The 11,020-nt window shown below is 28.5% G+C and overlaps 1 protein-coding gene across 1 annotated transcript in view; it reads right to left on the minus strand.

Annotated features, from left to right (window-relative positions):
- Positions 1-8,165, minus strand: part of LOC106684555 (putative ankyrin repeat protein RF_0381) — a 13,510-nt gene extending 5,345 nt beyond the window's left edge. Inside the window, exon 1 of the mRNA XM_014426703.2 lies at positions 8,071-8,165. The gene's annotated coding sequence lies outside the window, so the exon portion shown is untranslated. The remainder of the gene's footprint in view (positions 1-8,070) is intronic.
- Positions 8,166-11,020: the final 2,855 nt, after the last annotated feature.

Raw genomic sequence — 11,020 nt, forward strand, 5'->3', positions numbered from 1 at the left:
ATATTATAGAGTGGACAGAATATTAAAATAAAAAAAAAGCATTTCAACACAATTGTTCTGTTCATAAAAGTATATAAAAAAGAAATAATAATATAAGGAGGCATACATGTAGGTGGGTTAGAAACTAGTAACTAATAAATACAACAAAAAGGTGCGATAGAGTTCAAAATAAAAATCTTGACTAATAAATCGTAGAAAAATCCTCGTTAGAAATAGTTATAAATATGGTAAAGAGGTAGATGTAAAAGGTAAAACAGATAGATGAAGTAAATATGGCAAAGGTAAGGTATAGTAATATGTAGAAGGGAAATCTCGAGAAAATTAATAAAAAGAACAAATAAAAATAGGGAGAAGTACCTATGAGATTTAAAAAAAGATGACCACTGAGGAGGTTGAGAAACGGAAAGTCAGTTTGAAAATTTCCCCACTTCTTCCTCTAATCCTTTGGAAGGGTAAGTGTAATAAGTGTGTAAGGGTAAAAGTGGGCCGAAACCTTGGTTAACAATAAATAGTTTTCTTTTACTATTTTGATACTTTTATTGACCGGCTATCTTCATACAATCTACTTCATACGGTCAACTATCTTCTTCCAATAACTAATTACACTATAATATAATTGCGATTACTATGGTTCAACTAATAATTATAATTTCTGACCATTATTAAAATTACTTTCATTTCCTAGTTTCAAATCACAGTAATTAGAAATGAATTATAATTGTAATTGCAATTAATTGTAAACCAAAACTGGTGTGTATCATCAAAAAGGTGCAACAATATACAACCATTTCAATTTTTTTAAATATAACAATTCTTTTTTTAAATTGATTAGAACTGTAGGTCATTTTCCATAAGCAACCGATAGAAATATATAATAAAAATACATAAACATGTAATAAACGCGTTTTCTGTAAAATCCACTCGCCTTAGAACCGCGGTTAACCATAAACATAACTCTACTCAAACTACAATCTAAAGGAAATTGCAAAAAGAGAAGTCGACGCAGCATTCATATCTAATTCATATTCTAAATACAGCATTCTCATGACCTTTACCCCTTAAAAAAAACTTATACAATTATAAACAGTAAAATTGTTGAACATACAATAGAAATCGAATCAAAACAAAAACACTTTCTTTGTGTTAATAATCACTCTTTAGATAATTTTTTTTGGGAATATACCGAGGTACGATACAGCGAAAAAGGATGATAACCACCAAAGTCATAGACGGGACTAAAGTAAGTAAAAATAATAACTTACAATAGCTAGCTTTTACAATTTTTTTTTTAATAATAATACTTTTATTTATAGATAGATATTACAATCTGCCACGCAGTTGTGGCAATAGGTAATAGTGATGAATGATCTCATACATACTAAAATTAAAAAAAAAAAACTCTCTTAAAATATATACAAACAAAAGAATAATCAAAATATCTGTATGAAAAATAAATAAATAAAATAACATAATGATAAAATGATATATACAATCGACCTGAGGATCCCTGAGCCCACTCTATCCCCCACGTGTGAGGGGAAGAGTAGAGCTCAAAAGATCCCAGCGCATCCCTCTCGCCGCATCACTGGTAATGAGCCAGTTAAATATAACAATTTAAATTTTTTAAAACAGTTATGGAAATTTAATATTCCATTGGTTTTTCATCCACTCTCATATTTTATCTTCCTTTTTCACAATAAATAATAATAATATTTGAACCATTTTATTTCTCGATTGTTTCTCTTTATTATTGTCTCTCTTTCTCGAATATTTTTGTCTTTTAAATAGAAATGCTTCAGGAAAGAGTTTCCTCCACTACAGGCGATTAAAACTCGTGTAACAATCACAGATCAAAAAAAAAAAAAAAAAAAAATACACTTCACTCATTTACTGTAACTATGACAATTCTTCGATATTACAATTTCCACTTGTATTATGATTTAAGTACACAATTCTACAGATGGGAAAATAAATTAACCAAAATTTCAGATAAACTGGCTTCAGTCTAGTGAGAACTAAATATTTCATTGGATATTAGGGAAAACCTATCTGTGTGTTAACACTGATGTTGGATCAATGCTCCCTTGAATAGGAACAGGCGATATCAAAATTTTATATAAATAAATTATTGTAATGCCGTTCTATTTCATTCTTAAGTAATTTTAACAATGACTCGGTTTCTTCAGATGAGTCATTAAGAAAGCGAACAGCGGAGTTGATGCGTTCCATCAAACCATGATTCATACACAACCTTGGGCTGAGCAACTCTTTCTGGGACAATTAGTGTGGGATGTGTCAATTCGCGTGAGAGGTGGTAATTTCTACGTTTGTGAAAATTAAGGAAAATTGCATTCGTTCCTCCGTTCTAAAATTTTAACTTGTTATTTAAAAAATTACAATATATCAATTGCTTAACTTATATATTAATTATACACACAAGTTATTAAGCACTAAAGGTCAAACTCTCTAAATCAATTAGATATCTACAAAAAAGATATAATTTATTAATTTTCAAAAACATTACAATAATTTTTTAAACAAAAAGCTCTACGGAATAATTATTTTTAAAATGCTATAGAAAAGTGTCATCAAATTCTATTCGATTTTGAGTAAACAAAACAATCAATTCTGTTTAGTCAATATAATGAGTATAGGCTTCCTAACCATTTCTATTAAATAGGAACCTTACTATTGTTTAAAGTTTATAAACAAAACGTTGAAAATAATAAAAATAAACAAAGTGTAGAGAAAAACTAAGTTCAGTAAAAAAATAAAAATAAAAATAAAATAACGGAATTTATTACTACTGTAAAAACTTTAAAGATCGTTTGTTGATATCCTTCATTAAATAATAATTTATTGCAAATACGTTTACACCTGGATCAGAGAAAGTTGTGGATGAACTAAAATAAGATTATTATAGTCAAAGAGGAGAAAAAGGGCAGTTATTATTTTATCAAATTTTCGATTATTTTAATGAAAACAATGTATAGTTAGTAGACAAACTTAATGGTTTTGCCAACCATAATTTGATAAAATAAAAAATGGCGGTTGTTTTAATTTTATTTTTGAGTCATTTTAAACATAAAAAAAAATGTGCGTTTTTCCTGAAAAAGCGTTCAGTTGTTGCCTATTTATACGACGGAAACATTAAAAAATAAATATTGAAGTATTTAAGATGCATGCCCTGTGACGTTTATTTTACTCAAAAGAAAAACTTTCGCATATTTTTCATTAATTTTTCCATATTCTATAGATTATAGATCTACCTATTGCACTAAAAAACATCATACTAGATTATTTAAAGTAGAGCAAATATTATAAAACAGGAGCCCTAATAGACATCTGTACTTCCAATTGGTCCCGAGATGAATTTTTTCCATATTTTATTCTTACAAGATGGCATTGTTTAATCCAAAAGTCAACTTCAGGGGAAACTGCATAGATGGTTGTGTTTTAAATAAGGTGACAAACAACTAACAGCTGCAATGGCTTTCAGAGAAACATGTCCTTGGCCAACGTTCATATGATTTATTTTCTATTCTTTCTCCTCCTTCAGAGAAAGTTCAGTGACAATAAACAGCTCTTATCTATCCCCCTTTAATAGTCAAGTATTTTTTACAGTTTGATTCAACTATGCATTTATCAAAAATATCAACATAGCAGACACTCTTGCACTGAGAAGATAATTATTAACTTAAACATCGGCTCTTTCTTCTCATTCATCTTTGTTACTTTCTTTTCTTTATTTTCTAAGCTAAACGTTTTTCCTCAAAAAATCGAGAAATCAACACTGTAAATTTATTTCATGGAAAATAATACTCCTACGAAAATACAAATAAAAAACTACTTTAAAGAACACTCAACTAGCTTTAATTTGAGTGTTAACAGACATCTGTACGTCTGATGTTTCCTGAGATGTAGTTTTTCAAAGATATAACATTTTGACTGAAAGTTTCTCTTTTCGATTGTATTTTCAAAAGGCAATGGAATTTATTTAAAAATTAATCTCAAACCTTGAAAAATAGTTTATTAGGTTCTTATTCAATAGAAATGGTGGGGAGGTTTATATTGAATTAATTAATTTTTTTTTTAAATAGAACAGAATTTTATGAAACTTTTATGAATCATTTTTAATATAAACTATTGTATATGATAAAAATAATTATTTTTTTGGAAAACTCAAAAATTATATATATGTTTTTTATATCTAGTAACTTGTGTTTATAATTTATGCAATTTATACATTATAATTTGTTTACTAACAAGCAATTTTTCTCCACTTTTTGTGATGTCCTAGGATGTATTTAGGTAATTTTACTTACTATAAATTACCTTATGACACATATCTTTATAGGCTTATGGTAGTTTTTAATTTTAGTTTTTCGTAGGGTTATGATAGTTTTGATGATATTCCCAAATGAATAGGAATATGGCACATGGAATTTTGTCCGAACAACTACCAACCGAATAAATCAATTTATTTTAGCAAATATCATGAAAACTACTACTCCTCTCTCATGAACTACTTTATGGTGCATTTATTTAGCTTTAATATGAGTGCTGAAAGACATCTGCATGTTTTATGATTCCTGAGATATATATTTCTCATAATAAATTCACTAACTACTAATTTTTCTGTGCATTTTTTAAAATTTGCTTTCTAAAAGCCACATCTCCGGAACTATTGAACATAAATAGCGCGATTAGAGCTAATATTTTTAAAAATTTACTGCACATTAAATGATGGTCTCTTAGGTTTTCTAGTGTTTTTAGTTTTAAATATATGGAGCTCTTAATGAAAAATTAATTTTTTTTATGTTTTAAAACATCCATAATTTTTTTTTCCACCTATGATTGGTAGACTCATAAATTTTGACTAATAAATATATATCCATTTTTTTATAATATTAAAGTGCTACCTAGTTTCTCTACATGCCTGTAACACTCCAATTTAACTGAGATCAAATTTACTAGTTGTATTATAATGTACAGTTGTAAATAGCAATAAATAAAAAAAAGTCACTTTTTGGATATTTGGAGATTATGTCGTTTTATAGCACCAAATCAGGATACCGGTTGGTATTAAGGTTTTTATGCTTCAGATAAACTTAGTACTATATTTTTTTATAAAAGTAACAATTAAAAAAGTATGATTAATTAGATTTTACATAATATTTTGAACTTTGTTTTTGCTCTCCTGAAAAATTCATATTTATGACTCAAGCCCTTATGACCGAGCATCAAAGTTTTCATTAATCTAATCCAAAATTAGGGTGAAACAACTACTTTTTTTTCCATCGGACTCTTTTGAACTGTCTTATGTATTCTCATCTTTCCTCCAGATTTGAGCCAAATCGGACAAGCTATATATAACAAAAATAATTCTGCTAAACTACCCATCTGTAAATGAAATTTCCGGATTAAGAGGTGTTGCGGAAAACTAAGTTCAGTAAAACAGAACAAAATAACTTAATTTGTAACTACTATTGAAAACTCAAAAATGGTTCGTTGGTACTCTTATATTAAATTACAATCAATCACAAATACGTTTGCGTTAGTATCAAAGAAAGTAATTGATGGACTACGATAAAATTGATTAGGGTCTATTTGTACCGATTTGTACAAAACGCAGTAGATATAATAATAGAACGAGGATTTGACTTAATAGAAACACGGAATCAAATTTGTTCTATAATATCTAATACAAAAAATGATAATTTGTGCGGACTAACAATTTTTCACTGCCTATATCAACTCAACATTTCCATACTTTCAGTAGTGAGGAAGCAAAATAAATATCTTTAATTTTTTTCATCTTAGAAATTGAATGTTAGAGATGTAATTTTAGATAAGTGTTCATGAAAGACTTTCGAAACATTTTTTAAAATGTCTTACATTTATTTTAAAAGTATCAAAAAACTATAAATAATCATTAATTTGAGTTAGATATACGAAACCTTAAGTTCATAATGGCTTTTAAACCAACCTTTCTGAAGTTTCATGAATAACGATTGAGTTTTTGATGGGAACGAAAGGTACTGAAAAAATAAAGGAGGAAAGCAAGTACATTTCTTTAAAACCGTTAAGGTTCATAAATAATGTGAGATCAAAATCTAAAATATAACTGTATTTCTAAACAGTAACTGTATGTGTACTTGATGTACTAATTATTGCAATTAATATTATAATTTGAATTGTATACTATACTTAAATATTTACCCTGAAATGATTTTTTTTTATTTTTTTAGCATATAATAGAGAATGGAGTCGACACATGAGGGTTAGGGGTGGATAAAAAGGCCAATCGCCAAACTAAAAAAAAAAACCTTTAACAGGCGGTTTTTAGAAAGGAAGTTACAAACGGAAGATAACAATAGATGCACCAGTAATTGTTACTTGAAAAAATAATTTTAATTTTTATAAAACAACCATAGTTTTTTTTAAATTAAAATTTTATCAAAAAGAAACAATTATAATTTTTTTTAAACTATATTAGCCTAGCATATGTTTTACAGCATTAGTAGGCAAGGAAATATACCAATGGTAAAACTAGTGAAACTAGAATCATGATGAAATACATTTTATTAATGATTTTCCATCTTAATAAAAACGTTTTTAAAATATTTATAGCATTTTTGTTTTGACTGCCGTCAAAATAGCCCTGACGAAGCCCTGCAACGTGGGGCGAAACGTTGGCTCAATAAAATAGTATATTCTACTATTTGAGTTTTTTTTACCGCACCCGGACCATATTCCTTTCATCGTTTTTAAAATACTTGTAGGTTTTTTTTAATTACTAGTAGATTTATCAGTCTAATTATCCAAAAGTATTTTCATAATTTAAAAATATAAACTTAATGAATGCTAAGCTACAAAAGTTTTTTTTTGAATTATTGAAACTCTACCCCGTCACAATTTGCCAAATTATCAAATACTTATTTCAGTAGTAGGCATTGGTTGTTTCTACTACTGGAAAAATGAGCTTTTTTATGGCCCAATAATAGACATCTTGTTTATATAAACATTAAACCTTTCACAGGAGAATACATACAGAATAGTCGCTGCATCAAGTAAAATGGATAATTAAAAAAAAAAATGCGAAAATTCCTGAAAAATCGTCATAAAATGTTCAAAATTATACTACCCCATCCACGTGGAGAATTTTTTATAAACAGCTCAAATAACATATAATATACTGCCATAATCGCGGAGATCATTCTAATAGAAACAGCATAAGTGAACTTTTAAAATGGTGGCAAATTAAAACTCTTTAGTAGCTCCAAAGCCTTATTTTTTTATAATTTAAATATCTAGTGCTAACTACTGCTACTGCTTAAAGCTTATGTGGTGGTATAACAAAACATCAGTTAAGGTTTTCTAGGGAACATTACTTATCAAAGAAACCACTAAAAATCGAAATGGGTTGCTGTTTTTTATTTCTATTGTTACCAATAAATAAAAATGTTAGAATTTTATAATAAAGTTATCATTAGAAAAAAAACCTGCCATGGGATCTCCTTAGTAAATAGAATCCTTATTTCTCTCTCTTATTTACGCCACTGATTCGAACTCAGCTTTGAGATTTTTTTTTCTCTTTAAATTAACAGAAGAAATCCATTGTCCCTATCTGATATAATTTAGCTAATTGTACACACTGATAAAAATAGTAGAAAAAGAACTCATAACTAAATAAAAATAAATATCTACACGTTTACAATAACATTTATCAGTAGTTAATAGCAGTAATTTAAAATTAAATTATTTTTATTTATTTCCCTTGAACTCTTAAATAATCCTATGTACTCCTATGCGTAATTTTAGACAATAAATATTTATCAAAAGGATAGAATATCTTCTACGTACCACAGTGCACGTAAAAAGAAACAATAATAGTTGCTAACAATTCGTTTCGATCGAACTGTATAGTCATTTCATTAACAATCTTATTCTAAATATAGATATAATTTAAAGTTAGATATCTTACTATCTAAAATACTATATTACTCCATTTAAAAAATCCATTGATTATTAAAAAAAAAATTTTTTTTTAATGTGCAAGGTACTTACCAGTCTAGATCTCAACTGTTAAGAACGCTGTCCTGCGAGCTACTCTCTCCACCTACGACTGTCCTTGTATGCTAAGATTGATTGCATAGACCCAAATACTCATGTAGGCCGCTTTCAACCATTATAGTCTATATATATATACTCATACACTATTATACTAATATATAAAACGTTCCAATATTTATTTGTTGTATGTCAGTAATGCCAGGAATGTGGAGAGAGATATATTTTACCAAAACTTTAATTCAGTGCCACTAACCTCACAATCCGATTTTGAGATATTACTTTTTAAACAGTTTTTATTTTGTATCACCACTTTCGAAATCTATGTTGAATTTCCTACTAGATAATAATATATATTGTTATACTACCATAGTGGTCAAAGCAAAGTAAAAATGAAGAATAAATTGGATTTAACGCGATCCGTTTTTCGAAATAAAGTACTGAGGATTAGAAAAAAATTGCTATATTATATTATATAAAATTCTATACTCAACTTTGGAAAGCTAGTTTAATATTAATGAGATATTTAGGTTGATAAGTAAAAAAAAACAACTAAATACTAGAAGAAGATAGCGCCTGAAAAGAAGATGGCCACGAGACCAGCTAATGTAAAATGCCATTAGAGTGCTACCAGTGGGTAGTTGCTTTACACACCTGTAACACTCCATTTTATCTATGACCATATTTACTAAATGTATTACGTAATATACAGTTGTAAATTTCAATAAAATTATTTTTAAAAAAAATGCAAGTTAAGTATGTAAGTTGTAGACAAAAAAAAAAATTATAACCTACAAATATAAAGTGTAAATGAAACAGAAAAAAGAGACAAATGTAGAACTTGATAAGTTAGAAAAGTACTAGTGCCCACGACTCCCTTATATTATGTGGCCGTTTATTTTATTTTTTCCTTTAATTGTAAAAGCTAACTATTGTAAGTTATTATTTTTACTTACTTTAGTCCCGTCTATGAATTTGGTGGTTATCATGCTTTTTCGCTGTCTCGTACCTCGGCATATTCCCCAAAAAAATTATCTAAAGAGTGATTATTAACACAAAAAAAGTGTTTTTGGTTTGATTCGATTTCTATTGTGTATTCAACAATTTTACTGTTCATAATTTTTTTTAAGGGGTAAAGGTTATGAGAATGCTGTAGAATATGAATTAGATATGAATACTGCGACGACTTCTCTTTTTGCAATTTCCTTTAGGTTGTAGTTTGAGTAGAGTTATGTTTATGGTTAACCGCGGTTCTAAGACGAGTGGGTTTTACAGAAAACGCATTTATTACATGTTTATGTATTTTTATTATATATTTCTATCGGTTGCTTATGGAAAGTGACCTACAGTTCTTATAAATCTATAATCAATCTATTTAAATAAAAAATAAGATACCACAGAGTGTGTTTAGCTGGATTCGGCTTCTCCTCCTCGAGCTCCAGTATCGTCCACCCTCTTGGCTCGTGGATCGTCTAGTATCATAAATTGTTGAAAGAGTTTTTATGAAATTTCTTCTTTTAAGTGAATAATGTTGATATTTATCTATGGTATGTGACTATTGGTTGGAGGTAATGCGTTCTATTTAACAAACATTTTAAACGTTTTCATTTTGTCTGTTACCATGTTTAACGACCGAACGCCTCAATTAGTTAATTTTAAAAAAATAAATGTTAATATAGGGGTTTCTTAAAGTACCTAATATTTTTTTCAGAAAACTAACCGAGAATTCCTCGTATAGGTCGTGAGTGTTAGTGGTTATTTAATAAAGAGAGTAATTATTTTAAAAAATTCCCTTTTTTCATTTAATTTTTTTTATTTTACAATCAAAAACTGTGGGTTCTACAGTAAAAGAAAATTTCTCCCAAATTAAAGATAAGACAATTTGTTAAACATTTTGTGTTTGCTCATTGTTTTAGGCACTAGAGTGCATTCAAATATCGCTGAATCAGATAAGTGCCTAAAAGATGGATCCATCTTTATTCGTTGTTTGATAGATTATTTATATTATTTTATATAAGAAAAAAAAGTAAACCAATAAAAAAAGTAACTCTTTTTCTGCCAATTAAATCATGTGACATATTTTATACGAAATATCTTCAAAATGCAAAATTTGCGCAAAGGCTTCCTATATTCTATTAATCCAATAATCCTATTATTTTATAGAGAAATGATTTTGTCGAAGAGCCAATATTTTTTGAGAGTACCAGGAAAAAAATTCAAATTTTTCGTTTCCTATAATTATCATACTATAAATGAGATGGAGCAGTTCAGTCTGATCATTTAATACACAATTGCCCTTTACGAATCTCCCTTGGCTGGACTAAATAGTAATAATCACTAAGCTAGACTTTTAATTAAAATAATAACTGGAAATGTTGAGAAAACAAACAAAAATTACAACATTAAAGATTAAAAATTAAATGTACTTTAAAAGTTTTTACTCTTGGAAGCCCACCAGACCCACCAGACCACCAGAACTGATCCTCAAAGGTAAAAATGTAAAATGGATTCCTGCCAGTGAAATAGTCAGATACCTAGGAACTAACCTAGATCGCCGCCTTACCTGGAACCACCATATCAATATCAAACTAACTCAAATCTACGCAAGGTTAGCAATGCTATCTCCTATCGTAAATATAAAATCCAAATTAAAACCAGAAACAGCTATTCTTATTTTTAAAATAATCCTCCGGCCACTGCTGATGTATGGCTGTGAAGTCTGGAGAACGGCATCCTTTACGAAAAGGATAAAATTACAATCTTTTGAAAATAAAGTCGTAAGAATTGCAGGGGATGCTTCTTGGTATGTAAGAAACAGCCAATTACACCGGGAATGACAAATAGAGACAATAGAGGATTACATAAAAAAAAAGATTCATGAAGTTCCACTTCCAGTTACGGACAATTAGAGGAGCAGTGACCTACAACTTGGGAAACCCAACCACGA

This window comes from Halyomorpha halys, unplaced genomic scaffold, assembly GCF_000696795.3.
Source record: "Halyomorpha halys isolate HHAL.00 unplaced genomic scaffold, Hhal_1.1 Scaffold591.1, whole genome shotgun sequence".
In the NCBI taxonomy this organism is placed as follows: Eukaryota; Metazoa; Arthropoda; class Insecta; order Hemiptera; family Pentatomidae; genus Halyomorpha; species Halyomorpha halys.